Consider the following 12,871-nt stretch of genomic DNA (forward strand, 5'->3'; position numbering starts at 1 on the left):
TTAGTGAGGATGGTTGCCGAATATACAAACATACATATGCATGTGTAATTGAATTATGAATGTTTAGCAAGATGGCTAAACTAGTTGATTTATTGATTAAGCTCAAGGAGTTAAAGGAGGAGAATCAAGCAAAGGCAAAGAAAAGATCATCGAGTAGCCGAATTGGAACCGTCTTACCCAACACCAAGTAAGTCATCAAGCATATATTTTGTATTGATCTAAATAGACATAATGTCTATGTAATCATGCTGAATGGAATGATAAATTTATATACATGTATGTATGTGGTGATGAAAGTGTTGAATGAAGAGAAAAGAGGTGAGATGTATTGAGTTGTTGACCTCGGCACTAAGAGTGCGGGTATAAACATTTATGATCATGAGATTGGCGCTAAGTGTGCGGGTTTAAATTGTACAGCACTAAGTGTGCGAGCTTGATTATGTAGCACTAAGTGTGCGAGCTTGATTATGTAGCACTAAGTGTGCGAATTTGATTATGTAGCACTAGGTGTGCGAGTTTGATTATATAGCACTAAGTGTGCGAGTTGATTATATAGCACTGAGTGTGCGGACTTAATATATATACGTTTGAATCATTATGGACACTAAGTGTGCGACATTATTAAGTCGATCACGGACAGCGGATCGGGTAAGTACCTTGAGTTCATGGCCAATAGGCGCTATGTTTATAATTGGAGTTGAGCTTGGTAAGTTGAAACCTATGTGACAATTATAATTGAAGTCACGTACATAAGATTTATTGTGGAATAGGTGAAAGGCCGTTTAGTTGTATGATTGTAACGAAAATAAAATGATGTATGAAAATGCCTCAAATATCCTATTGATGAGTATATGGAATGTGAATGCATGATTTGGTATGAGATTGAACCGATGGGTCTGAGGAACTATGGCATGGTTTGGTATGGATGGAGTAACTAGCCTCGTTCCATTTTATTTCCTATTGTGATAATGTTATTAATGGATGGTAGTGCATTGCTTATGACTTACTAAGTTATAAACTCACTCGGTGTTTCCTTGTCACCTATTCTAGGTTTCTTGGACTCGTCTCTTTTTGCGTGGTCGGGCCGTCATCGAAGTCATCACACCGGATAGCAAGTTTTGGTACTTTCTTCTTAGTTGGCTTAGGAGAACATTTCGGCATGTATAGGCTATTATGTTGTGTTTGAACTTTGGTATGTAATCTTTTAGCCATGCGAAAATGGCATAAATGTTCGGTTGGGTTTGGATTCATAACGTTAGGTCGCAAATCTTGATAATTCGACCTTTTTATGCCATACGTCATGGTTGATTATTTTGGTGTTAAAATTCATGATATGGCAATAGTGTAGTAGGGGGAAGTTTGACAATGATTAGCCTTTGGCATGGCTAGTCATGATCATAATTGGTGATATGTATGATGAATTACTAGTTAGATCAAGGAGAAATCACGAAATAGGCATAGTTGCTTTCGTAACAGATGCTGGCAGCAGCAGTGACGTGAGATCGAAAAATCACTAAAAATAGTAGGAGTGGAATTAATTGATGAATAAATTATGTATTCGAAGCTCGATGAGTCTATTTTCATATAGAAGTAACAAAAAGATCATATGGACAGTATGTTAAGAGATATTCAGGTTCTCGTGAGACAGGGCCAGAACGGTTTCTGGATTCCCTGTTCCGACTTTGGAGATTTAATATAAATTAACCAGAGATAATTAGGAGTCATGCCATATATGTACAGATTCCTCTATGAGTCTAGTTTCTATAGAAACAAACGACATCAGTATTGAAGCTCTGTGCAGGGAGATATCCAATTCGTAATGCGCAAGGGTCAGTGTTGTCGATCCCTGTAACATGGGAGACTTTGACTAATAAACTGTACTAATTGGCCCGACCAAAAATTCTAGAAAAAATTATGGAGATGGGCATATGAGTCTAGTTTCAGGGAAAAATCACGAAACTGATTTTCGAGTTGCGAAACTCAAGATATGATTTTTAAAGCGACTAGTACGCAGATCGGCAGCTTGTCTGGGAAATGTCGAATAAGTGGTTTGAAGTCTGTTAACACCTCGTGTTCGACTCCGGCGACGGTATCGGGTTCGGGGTGTTACATTTAATTGGTATCAGAGCTATGGTTTAGTCGGTTCTAGGACTACCATAGCACGTATGAGTCTAGCTATACATGCCGAATGTTAATGTTTAACTGTGTGATGACTTCTGACGGTTAAAATTTTATGTTTTGATTAGTAAATGGATCCCGGTGTAGAAAGAATCTTAGCGGATGACGTTGAAAGTGTAGCGGCTGCTCCTGCACAAGGGACACCGCCTATTGAACCTCAGTCATCTGCGAATAATCAAGGTGAGGGGGCTAAACAAGCCTTCTTTACCATGATGAATGAGTGGGTCGCGCAGTATGCCCGAACCAATCTGGCTGTCCAACAATTCCCGAATTTGAATAATCCACCCCCGGAGCCAGTAATGCCATCAGTTACTGATCCTGTGAGGCTGAGTAAGCCACCTGTAGACTTGATTAGGAAGCGTGGGGCTGAGGAGTTCAGGGCCATAGTTACTGATGATGCTGAAAGGGCCGAGTTCTGGCTTGATAACACCGTTCGGGTGTTCGATGAACTGTCATGCACACCTGATGAATGTCTAAAGTGTGTTGTATCTTTGTTGCGAGACTCAGCCTACTATTGGTGGAGGACCTTGATTTCCATAGTCCCGAACGAACGAGTAAGTTGGGACTTCTTTCAGACGAAATTTCGGAAGAAATATATTAGCCAACGGTTCATTGATCAAAAGCGTAAGGAATTCTTGGAACTCAAGCAAGGCCGTATGACAGTATCTGAATACGAACATGAATTCGTGAGACTCAGCAGGTATGCCCGGGGGTGTGTAGCTGATGAGGTTGCTATGTGCAAAAGATTCGAAGAAGGATTGAATGAAGATTTAAAGCTACTAATGGGTATTTTGGAAATAAAAGAATTCGTAACACTAGTCGAACGAGCCTGCAAGGCGGAAGAACTTGGAAAGGAGAAGAAGAAGGCTGAATTTGAAGCTAGAGACTATCGTAAAAGATCGACGGGTAAAGCTCCGTTCTCAGCTGTAAAGAAGTTCAAGGAGGACACTAATAAGTCGAGGACGACTGCGGGAATTTCCATCAGAGCAAAACCATCGACGGGCTCTCGAGCTACTTCGGTAGCTAGTGTGGGCAATAATCGTTAAGAGAAACCTGAATGTCCCCAATGCGGAAGACGACACCTAGGTGAATGTTGGGGTAAGTCTACTAACAGGGCCTGTTACGGATGCGGTTCGAAGGACCACTTCATTAGAGATTGCACGGAGCTTGATGAGAAGAATAAGATTCAAGGTGCAAGACCTAGTGGAGTGACAACTAGAGGTAGACCACCGAGAATTTTAGGAGGTAGGGATGGTAGTCAGAGAGGGGCCCCTGATACGGCTGTTCGAGCCGAGAACCGTACTCCTGCTAGAGCATATGCCATTCGCGCACGAGAGGAGGCATCCTCCCCCGACGTCATCACTGGTACCTTCACTCTCTTTGATACTAATGTGATTGCATTGATTGACCCTGGCTCTACTCATTCATATGTATGCGAAACCTTAGCATCCAGTAAGACTCTACCTGTTGAGTCTACTGAGTTCGTAATTCGAGTGTCAAACCCTTTGGGTCAATGCGTACTTGTTGATAAAGTGTGTAAGAGATGCCCTCTAATAATCCGAGAATCCTGTTTTCCGGCCGATTTGATGCTTTTGCCGTTTGACGAATTTGATGTTATTCTTGGTTTGGATTGGTTGACCGCGCATGATACGGTTGTGAATTGCAAAAGCAAGACTATTGATTTGAGGTGCGCAAATAACGAGATAATTCGAGTTGAGTCTACGGATTTAAGGGGGTTGCCAGCTATAATATCAGCAATGTTGGCCCAGAAATATGTAAGAAAAGGGTGCGAAGCATACCTTGCGTATGTACTTGATGACAAAGAGTTAAAAAAGAAACCCGAATCTATGCCGGTGGTTTGTGAATACCTGGATGTGTTTCCTGAAGAATTACCGGGTTTACCACCTGTTCGGGAGGTAGAGTTTGGTATTGAGCTTGTACCTGGGACTATGCCGATTTCGATAGCTCCGTATCGTATGGCACCAACCGAGTTAAAAGAGTTAAAATCTCAGTTGCAAGAATTGACGGATAGAGGTTTTGCTCGACCAAGTTTCTCACCTTGGGGTGCACCAGTATTGTTCGTGAAAAAGAAGGACGGAACCATGAGGTTGTGCATTAACTATCGTCAACTGAATAAAGTGACGATAAAGAACAAGTATCCGTTACCGCGTATTGATGATTTGTTTGATCAATTAAAGGGAGCATCAGTGTTTTCAAAGATAGATTTGAGATCGGGTTATTATCAGTTGCGGATTCGAGATTCGGACGTACCCAAAACTGCTTTTAGAACGAGGTACGGTCACTACGAGTTCTTAGTGATGCCGTTCGGGCTCACTAATGCCCCTGCGGTATTTATGGATTTGATGAATCGAATCTTCAGACCATATTTGGATCGGTTCGTAGTTGTGTTCATTGATGACATCTTGGTCTATTCAAGAGATGAGACCGAACATGCTGAACACCTGAGAGAAGTGATGCAAATTTTGCGGGATAAGCAGTTATATGCGAAGTTCAGTAAGTGTGAGTTCTGGTTGAGAGAGGTTAGCTTCTTGGGTCATGTGGTATCCGCAACGGGTATTCGAGTTGACCCGAGCAAAATTTCAGCCATACTTAACTGGAAGCCTCCAAGAAATATTACCGAAGTTCGGAGCTTCCTGGGGCTCGCCGGTTATTACCGACGATTTGTAAAAGGTTTCTCGATGATAGCCACACCAATGACGAAGCTACTTCAAAAGGATGTTAAGTTCGAATGGACGGAGGAATGTCAGAAAAGCTTCGATCAACTGAAAACTCATTTGACTGAAGCTCCAATTTTGGTGCAACCCGAATCAGGCAAAGAGTTTGTCATTTATAGTGACGCATCCCTACTCGGGTTGGGTTGCGTATTGATGCAAGAAGGTCGAGTTGTGGCCTATGCGTCGAGACAATTGAAGCCACACGAGAGAAATTATCCAACTCATGATCTCGAGCTAGCCGCCATCGTATTTGCTTTGAAAATATGGCGACATTATTTGTTTGGTGAAAAGTGCCATGTATTTTCGGATCACAAAAGTCTCAAATATTTGATGACTCAAAGAGACTTAAATCTACGACAAAGACGTTGGCTTGAGTTGTTGAAAGATTACGAGCTTGTCATTGATTACCACCCGGGAAAGGCTAATGTGGTTGCAGACGCCTTAAGCCGGAAATCGCTGTTTGCTTTACGAGCGATGAATGTGCGCTTGTCTGTTCTACCCGACAATGTGTTAGTAGCTGAATTAAAGGCCAAACCATCATTGATTCATCAAATTCGTGAAGCTCAGAAAGTCGACGATGAATTGGTTGCAAAACGGGCTGAATGTATTCCGAATATGGAATCCAAATTTCAAATGGATGATGACGATTGTTTCAGGTTCAGAAGTCGGTTGTGTGTTCCAAGAAATTCAGAACTCATTTCGATGATTCTGAACGAAGCTCATTGTAGCCGAATGTCAATTCACCCGGGGAGTACGAAAATGTACAATGATTTGAAACGTCGGTTTTGGTGGCATGGTATGAAACGGGACATCTCCGACTTTGTTTCGAGATGTTTAATATGTCAACAAGTGAAAGCAGAACATCAAGTGCCTTCAGGATTACTTCAGCCGGTCATGATACCCGAGTGGAAATGGGATCGAGTCACAATGGACTTTGTGTCCGGACTGCCATTGTCAGCAAGTAAGAAGGATGCGATTTGGGTTGTTGTTGATAGACTGACTAAGTCGGCTCACTTTATCCCCGTGCGTACGGATTTTTCATTGGATAAACTAGCCGAATTGTATGTTTCTCAGATTGTGAGATTACATGGAGTACCTATTTCTATCGTGTCGGATAGAGATCCGAGATTCACCTCGCGATTTTGGAAGAAATTGCAAGAAGCTTTGGGTACCAAGCTGCATTTTAGCACCGCTTTTCATCCACAAACCGATGGTCAATCCGAGCGGATAATTCAGATCTTGAGGATATGTTGAGATGTTGCATCCTCGAGTTTAATGGTTCATGGGAACGGTATTTACCTTTGATTGAATTCGCTTACAACAATAGTTTTCAATCAAGTATTAAGATGGCACCTTACGAGGCTTTGTACGGTCGTAAATGCCGTACCCCAATATTTTGGACTGAACTTAGTAAAAGTAAGATCCTTGGGGTTGATTTGATTAAGGATGCTGAACAGAAAGTTCGAGTAATTCGCGAAAGTTTGAAAACCGCTTCGGATCGTCAAAAGTCGTATGCGGATTTGAAAAGAAAAGACATTGAATATCAGGTTGGAGACAAAGTATTTCTCAAAGTTTCACCCTGTAAGAAGGTGCTTAGATTTGGTCGTAAGGGAAAATTGAGTCCGAGGTTCATCGGTCCGTACGAAGTATCCGAACGAGTTGGACCCGTTGCATACCGATTAATTTTGCCCCCTGAGCTCGAAAAGATTCACAATGTTTTTCATGTCTCGATGCTTCGACGATATAGGTCCGATCCATCGCACGTAATTCCTCCATCGGAGATCGAGATTCAATCTAATTTAAGTTACGAAGAAGAACCAGTTCGTATTTTAGCACATGAAGTAAAAGAACTACGAAACAGGAAAATCTCATTAGTGAAAGTACTGTGGCATAAACACGGAATTGAAGAAGCCACTTGGGAACTTGAGGACTCTATGAAGGATCGATATCCAAAATTATTTACCGGTAAGATTTTCGGGGACGAAAATTTCTTATGTGGGGGAGAGTTGTGACAACCCAAATTAGACCCTGGTCGGAATGTGGTTTCGAGACCACATTACCGAGCCAAAAATTTATTTTTGTGTTTTAATTGCATAAATTTTTGTGTGACAGTGAATATATGAGAAATTAAATGCTTAATATTAGCTTTAGGATTGTGAATTAATTCAAAAAGGACCTAGTTGACGAAGTTAGAAAAGATGATAGATGAATTATAAGGAGTAAGTAATAATAGGGTGAGGAAGCATGGCTTTGCATGTCAAATTGCCCATAAAATACATGGTGGCCGGCCAAGGAGTGATGATGCTCCACTCATTCTAATTTAATTGTTTTCTTTGGTTAACAAATGATGGGGATAATAATAGGAAAGTGAACAAAAAAAAATGGGTGTCATACTTGCCATCTCCTAGCCGAAAAACCAAGAAAAAGAAGGGGAGAAAAACTTGGAAAGAGTTCGGCCATTGCTTGTATCTAGGAGGAGTGTTTGATGTTGTGGCATGAAAATGAGGGAGTTTGAATGCTTAATAAGGAGGGAAGAAGGAGTGTTCATGTTTTCTTTCTTTTGCAATTGTCGTAACTAGAGGAAGAAGAGGAAGCAAGATTCGGCCAAGGTGGTCCTTTAGATCAAGGTATGTTCAATGATATTTTTGGAAGTTTACACAACCTTTGGGTGATGAGTCTAAATTCTATCTATCCCATGGTTGGATTTGGGGTTGTTGGAGAGTTAGGATTCGGCTAAGGAGCTTAAAAAAAATTTAGTTGATACCTTGATGCTATTAGCATGCTAGTTATATGGATGTGTTAAGTTGCTTGTTATGTTAGCATGAAAGTTGAAATTGTTAAGCTATTTTGTTGGAGGTGCCGAATTTAGGACTAGGAAGAGAATGAGTATTCGGCTAACATAGTGGAAAGGTGGGTGTTGCCGATTGCTAGATTTAGACTATGGGAGTGGCTATAATGGGCATTAAGATGTGGAACTTAAGAAATGTAATTATATGTGGATTTACATGATGTTACAAATAGATGTGAAAATATGCTAGATTAGGAAAATTCGATTAAGTGTTCATGAGATGAAATTAGGTGTTTAAATGATGTTATAGTTGACATTGTACATGTATACATACATTCGGCCATCTAATTGAGTATGAAGGTGGTGTTAAATCTAATTGTGATGCCCATTCCGAAGTATATATATATACATATATATGTATATATACACAAGTATGCCCATTCGGGATGTTACCTTTAATTATGTGTATAATCGACTAAATGGGTAATTAGTGAGGATGGTTGCCGAATATACAAACATACATATGCATGTGTAATTGAATTATGAATGTTTAGCAAGATGGCTAAACTAGTTGATTTATTGATTAAGCTCAAGGAGTTAAAGGAGGAGAATCAAGCAAAGGCAAAGAAAAGATCATCGAGTAGCCGAATTGGAACCGTCTTACCCAACACCAAGTAAGTCATCAAGCATATATTTTGTATTGATCTAAATAGACATAATGTCTATGTAATCATGCTGAATGGAATGATAAATTTATATACATGTATGTATGTGGTGATGAAAGTGTTGAATGAAGAGAAAAGAGGTGAGATGTATTGAGTTGTTGACCTCGGCACTAAGAGTGCGGGTATAAACATTTATGATCATGAGATTGGCGCTAAGTGTGCGGGTTTAAATTGTACAGCACTAAGTGTGCGAGCTTGATTATGTAGCACTAAGTGTGCGAGCTTGATTATGTAGCACTAAGTGTGCGAATTTGATTATGTAGCACTAGGTGTGCGAGTTTGATTATATAGCACTAAGTGTGCGAGTTGATTATATAGCACTGAGTGTGCGGACTTAATATATATACGTTTGAATCATTATGGACACTAAGTGTGCGACATTATTAAGTCGATCACGGACAGCGGATCGGGTAAGTACCTTGAGTTCATGGCCAATAGGCGCTATGTTTATAATTGGAGTTGAGCTTGGTAAGTTGAAACCTATGTGACAATTATAATTGAAGTCACGTACATAAGATTTATTGTGGAATAGGTGAAAGGCCGTTTAGTTGTATGATTGTAACGACAATAAAATGATGTATGAAAATGCCTCAAATATCCTATTGATGAGTATATGGAATGTGAATGCATGATTTGGTATGAGATTGAACCGATGGGTCTGAGGAACTATGGCATGGTTCGGTATGGATGGAGTAACTAGCCTCGTTCCATTTTATTTCCTATTGTGATAATGTTATTAATGGATGGTAGTGCATTGCTTATGACTTACTGAGTTATAAACTCACTCGGTGTTTCCTTGTCACCTATTCTAGGTTTCTTGGACTCGTCTCTTTTTGCGTGGTCGGGCCGTCATCGAAGTCATCACACCGGATAGCAAGTTTTGGTACTTTCTTCTCAGTTGGCTTAGGAGAACATTTCGGCATGTATAGGCTATTATGTTGTGTTTGAACTTTGGTATGTAATCTTTTAGCCATGCGAAAATGGCATAAATGTTCGGTTGGGTTTGGATTCATAACGTTAGGTCGCAAATCTTGATAATTCGACCTTTTTATGCCATACGTCATGCTTGATTATTTTGGTGTTAAAATTCATGATATGGCAATAGTGTAGTAGGGGGAAGTTTGACAATGATTAGCCTTTGGCATGGCTAGTCATGATCATAATTGGTGATATGTATGATGAATTACTAGTTAGATCAAGGAGAAATCACGAAATAGGCATAGTTGCTTTCGTAACAGATGCTGGCAGCAGCAGTGACGTGAGATCGAAAAATCACTAAAAATAGTAGGAGTGGAATTAATTGATGAATAAATTATGTATTCGAAGCTCGATGAGTCTATTTTCATATAGAAGTAACGAAAAGATCATATGGACAGTATGTTAAGAGATATTCAGGTTCTCGTGAGACAGGGCCAGAACGGTTTCTGGATTCCCTGTTCCGACTTTGGAGATTTATTATAAATTAACCAGAGATAATTAGGAGTCATGCCATATATGTACAGATTCCTCTCTGAGTCTAGTTTCTATAGAAACAAACGACATCAGTATTGAAGCTCTGTGCAGGGAGATATCCAATTCGTAATGCGCAAGGGTCAGTGTAGTCGATCCCTGTAACATGGGAGACTTTGACTAATAAACTGTACTAATTGGCCCGACCAAAAATTCTAGAAAAAGTTATGGAGATGGGCATATGAGTCTAGTTTCAGGGAAAAATCACGAAACTGATTTTCGAGTTGTGAAACTCAAGATATGATTTTTAAAGCGACTAGTACGCAGAACGGCAGCTTGTCTGGGAAATGTCGAATAAGTGGTTTGAAGTCTGTTAACACCTCGTGTTCGACTCCGGCGACGGTATCGGGTTCGGGGTGTTACAGAGGTAAATTGATGTTACAAATCATATGTTTTGGTATTATAAATGTTATGTTTTGAATTGTGAATTATGAATAAAATAGGTTGATGAATATATGATATGAATGATGTATGATTTGGGTTTGAAATTGGTTTAAAATATGATGCGTATTTGGTACTTGTAGGGAGGAGCCTTAATGGGTGGCAATTTGGCCTTGCAAATGGCCTATTTTTGCCCACACGGGTAGAGACACGGGCGTGTGTCTCAGCCGTGTTGCTCGAGGGCCATTTCGAAATGACCCTGGGCAGACTACATGGTCACACACACAAGCGTGTGCTAGGCCGTGTGGCCAAGTCAGTTTCAACCATAGGCTAGACACACGGGCGTGTGGTTAGCCATGTGGCCAAGACAGTAGCCTTCCTAATTTTCACACGGCATGGTACATGGGCGTGTCTTGTTGCTGTGTGCATAAGTCAATATGTATGCCCTGTTTTGACACGGCCTAAACACACAGGCATGTTTAAAGCAGTGTGAGGCACACGGTCTGTTCACAAGGACCTGTACAACTTTGAAAAATGTTTAAGTTTTGAAAAGTTTTGTATGAGCTCGATTTAGTCCCGACCCCTTTCTAATGCATTCTTAAGGTCTCGATGACCTAAGAAAGGGACTTAATAGTGATATTTGATTATGATATGTCGATGTTTGATTTTTTATTATGAATTTGTTTGTGAAATGTTTCGATATGTCCCGTAATAGGTCTTAGCCCTAGTCCGGTGACAGATACGGGTTAGGGGTGTTACAAATGAGACCATTATAGAATGTCTCCAATTGGATACAATGAGGAATCCCATGATGAGAACACTTACAAAGTAAATCTTTGAATCGCTTCCAAGCCTCATACAAAGACTCATCATCCAATTGTTGGAAAGTTGTGATCTCATTCCTCAACTTAGCATTCTTGTTAGGCAGGAAATACTTAACCAAAAATCTATCTGCTAATTCTTGCCATGTAGATACGAAACTTGGTGGCAACGAATTGAGTCATGCTCATGCTCGATCTCACAACGAGTATAGAAATAACTTAAACTTCAATGCGTCTTCAGTCACACCGGCTATCTTGAATGAATCGCTCACCTCCATAAACAATTGAAGGTGGAGATGTGGATCTTTCATGGGCATACCACTAAATTGGCCCACTGTTTGTAGTAATTGAAACATCACTGTTTTCAAGTCGAATTGGGTTGCCTCAATATCTGGCCTTCTAATTCCTGAATTTAACTCATTGAAAAGTGGCACAGCATATTGTCTGATGCATCGATCCCTATCATTGGAAATGATGATTGGATTTCGTACATGATCGGCTTCATTACTTTGGTCTTGATTCTGATTTCCAAGGTCCATCTCGACTTGTTTTTGAGTTGTTTGTTCACGTTTTCTTTGTCTGAAAGTTCGTTCAATTTCAGGGTCTACTGGGAGTAAGTCAATAGTCCAATCTATGCTCATAAACCCCTGAAAAGAAAATCACAAAATTAAAAAGAATAAGTTAGTATTGTTAGAAATAACCAAATTGAAAATAAATAATTTCACAATGAATGACTATGGCAATAGTTGACAATCCTCGGCAACGACGCAAAAAACTTGTAACGCTCGGGTTTATGCAAGTGTACACAGTAGTTATCAAGTAATAAGGAAGATCGAGTTATCGTATCCAATGGGATTGTATTTGTGCTAAGTCACTTAATTTGTAAAATTATATTAATAATCTGATAAATAAAAACAATATAATTGAGAAGTGATGAAAAATTTAGTATATGAAACTTAATGCAATGATCCCTAATGCAATTTATCTTAAGTATGCAAACTATATGAATGAAATAGATTTTAGCAGAATTAACACAATAAGCAACAATTATAACATAGATAAGCTAGGACAATTACTTTAATTAAACTTAAATTATTATCAACATGCTTATCAATATTCTGAAAAATATTCCATGGCAACTCAATCTTTCATGAGTTTGGAAACCACATTAGGTTCTTTCGGAATCCTTTACTTAGTAAATATGCATTTTACCGATCCTTATTTACTAAGGGTTTCTTAGTATTCGTGCGAGGTAACATGGACGTGTTAGGTTCGAAACATTTTAGTCACACAAATCTAAAAACTATGCAGATAACAAAGCCTGGTTAGGATTGTTATGTAACTTATAATTTAGTCAGGTTAGGATCTCAATTGAGCATGCACATTTCAATTATGTGTCTATTAGCAGTCGTCTGGTTAGGATCGCTCAGCTAATTCAGGTGCATTTCAATCACGTATAAACGAAATACAGACTTGATATTAATTGAAAACATGATCGATTGAGGCACAAATATTATAAGCATGAATCAAATAATTATTATTTAATCAAAGCAATCATCCTAACTTAAATAAAATTAAGCTATCATTGTTGTAAACAAGAACAGTAGACACATAGCAAACATTCTTGAATTAAGTTAAAGAAAAGAAAGATTAAACCCAAATCAAAGTGGTTGTCACCCAAGACTCTGACTGGCGAGGGCTGCTTCATTCCTTCGCTTTGCTCCTTTACTGATG

At 39.6% G+C, this 12,871-nt stretch overlaps 1 non-coding gene across 1 annotated transcript; it reads left to right on the forward strand.

The window, feature by feature from the left end:
* Positions 1–11,119: 11,119 nt before the first annotated feature.
* Positions 11,120–11,226, forward strand: LOC121213078 (small nucleolar RNA R71). Its single transcript, XR_005908447.1, has one exon. It is a non-coding gene; the product is annotated as a small nucleolar RNA R71 (small nucleolar RNA).
* The last annotated feature ends 1,645 nt before the right edge of the window (positions 11,227–12,871 follow it).

Source organism: Gossypium hirsutum, chromosome A13, assembly GCF_007990345.1.
Source record: "Gossypium hirsutum isolate 1008001.06 chromosome A13, Gossypium_hirsutum_v2.1, whole genome shotgun sequence".
Classification (NCBI taxonomy): domain Eukaryota; kingdom Viridiplantae; phylum Streptophyta; class Magnoliopsida; order Malvales; family Malvaceae; genus Gossypium; species Gossypium hirsutum.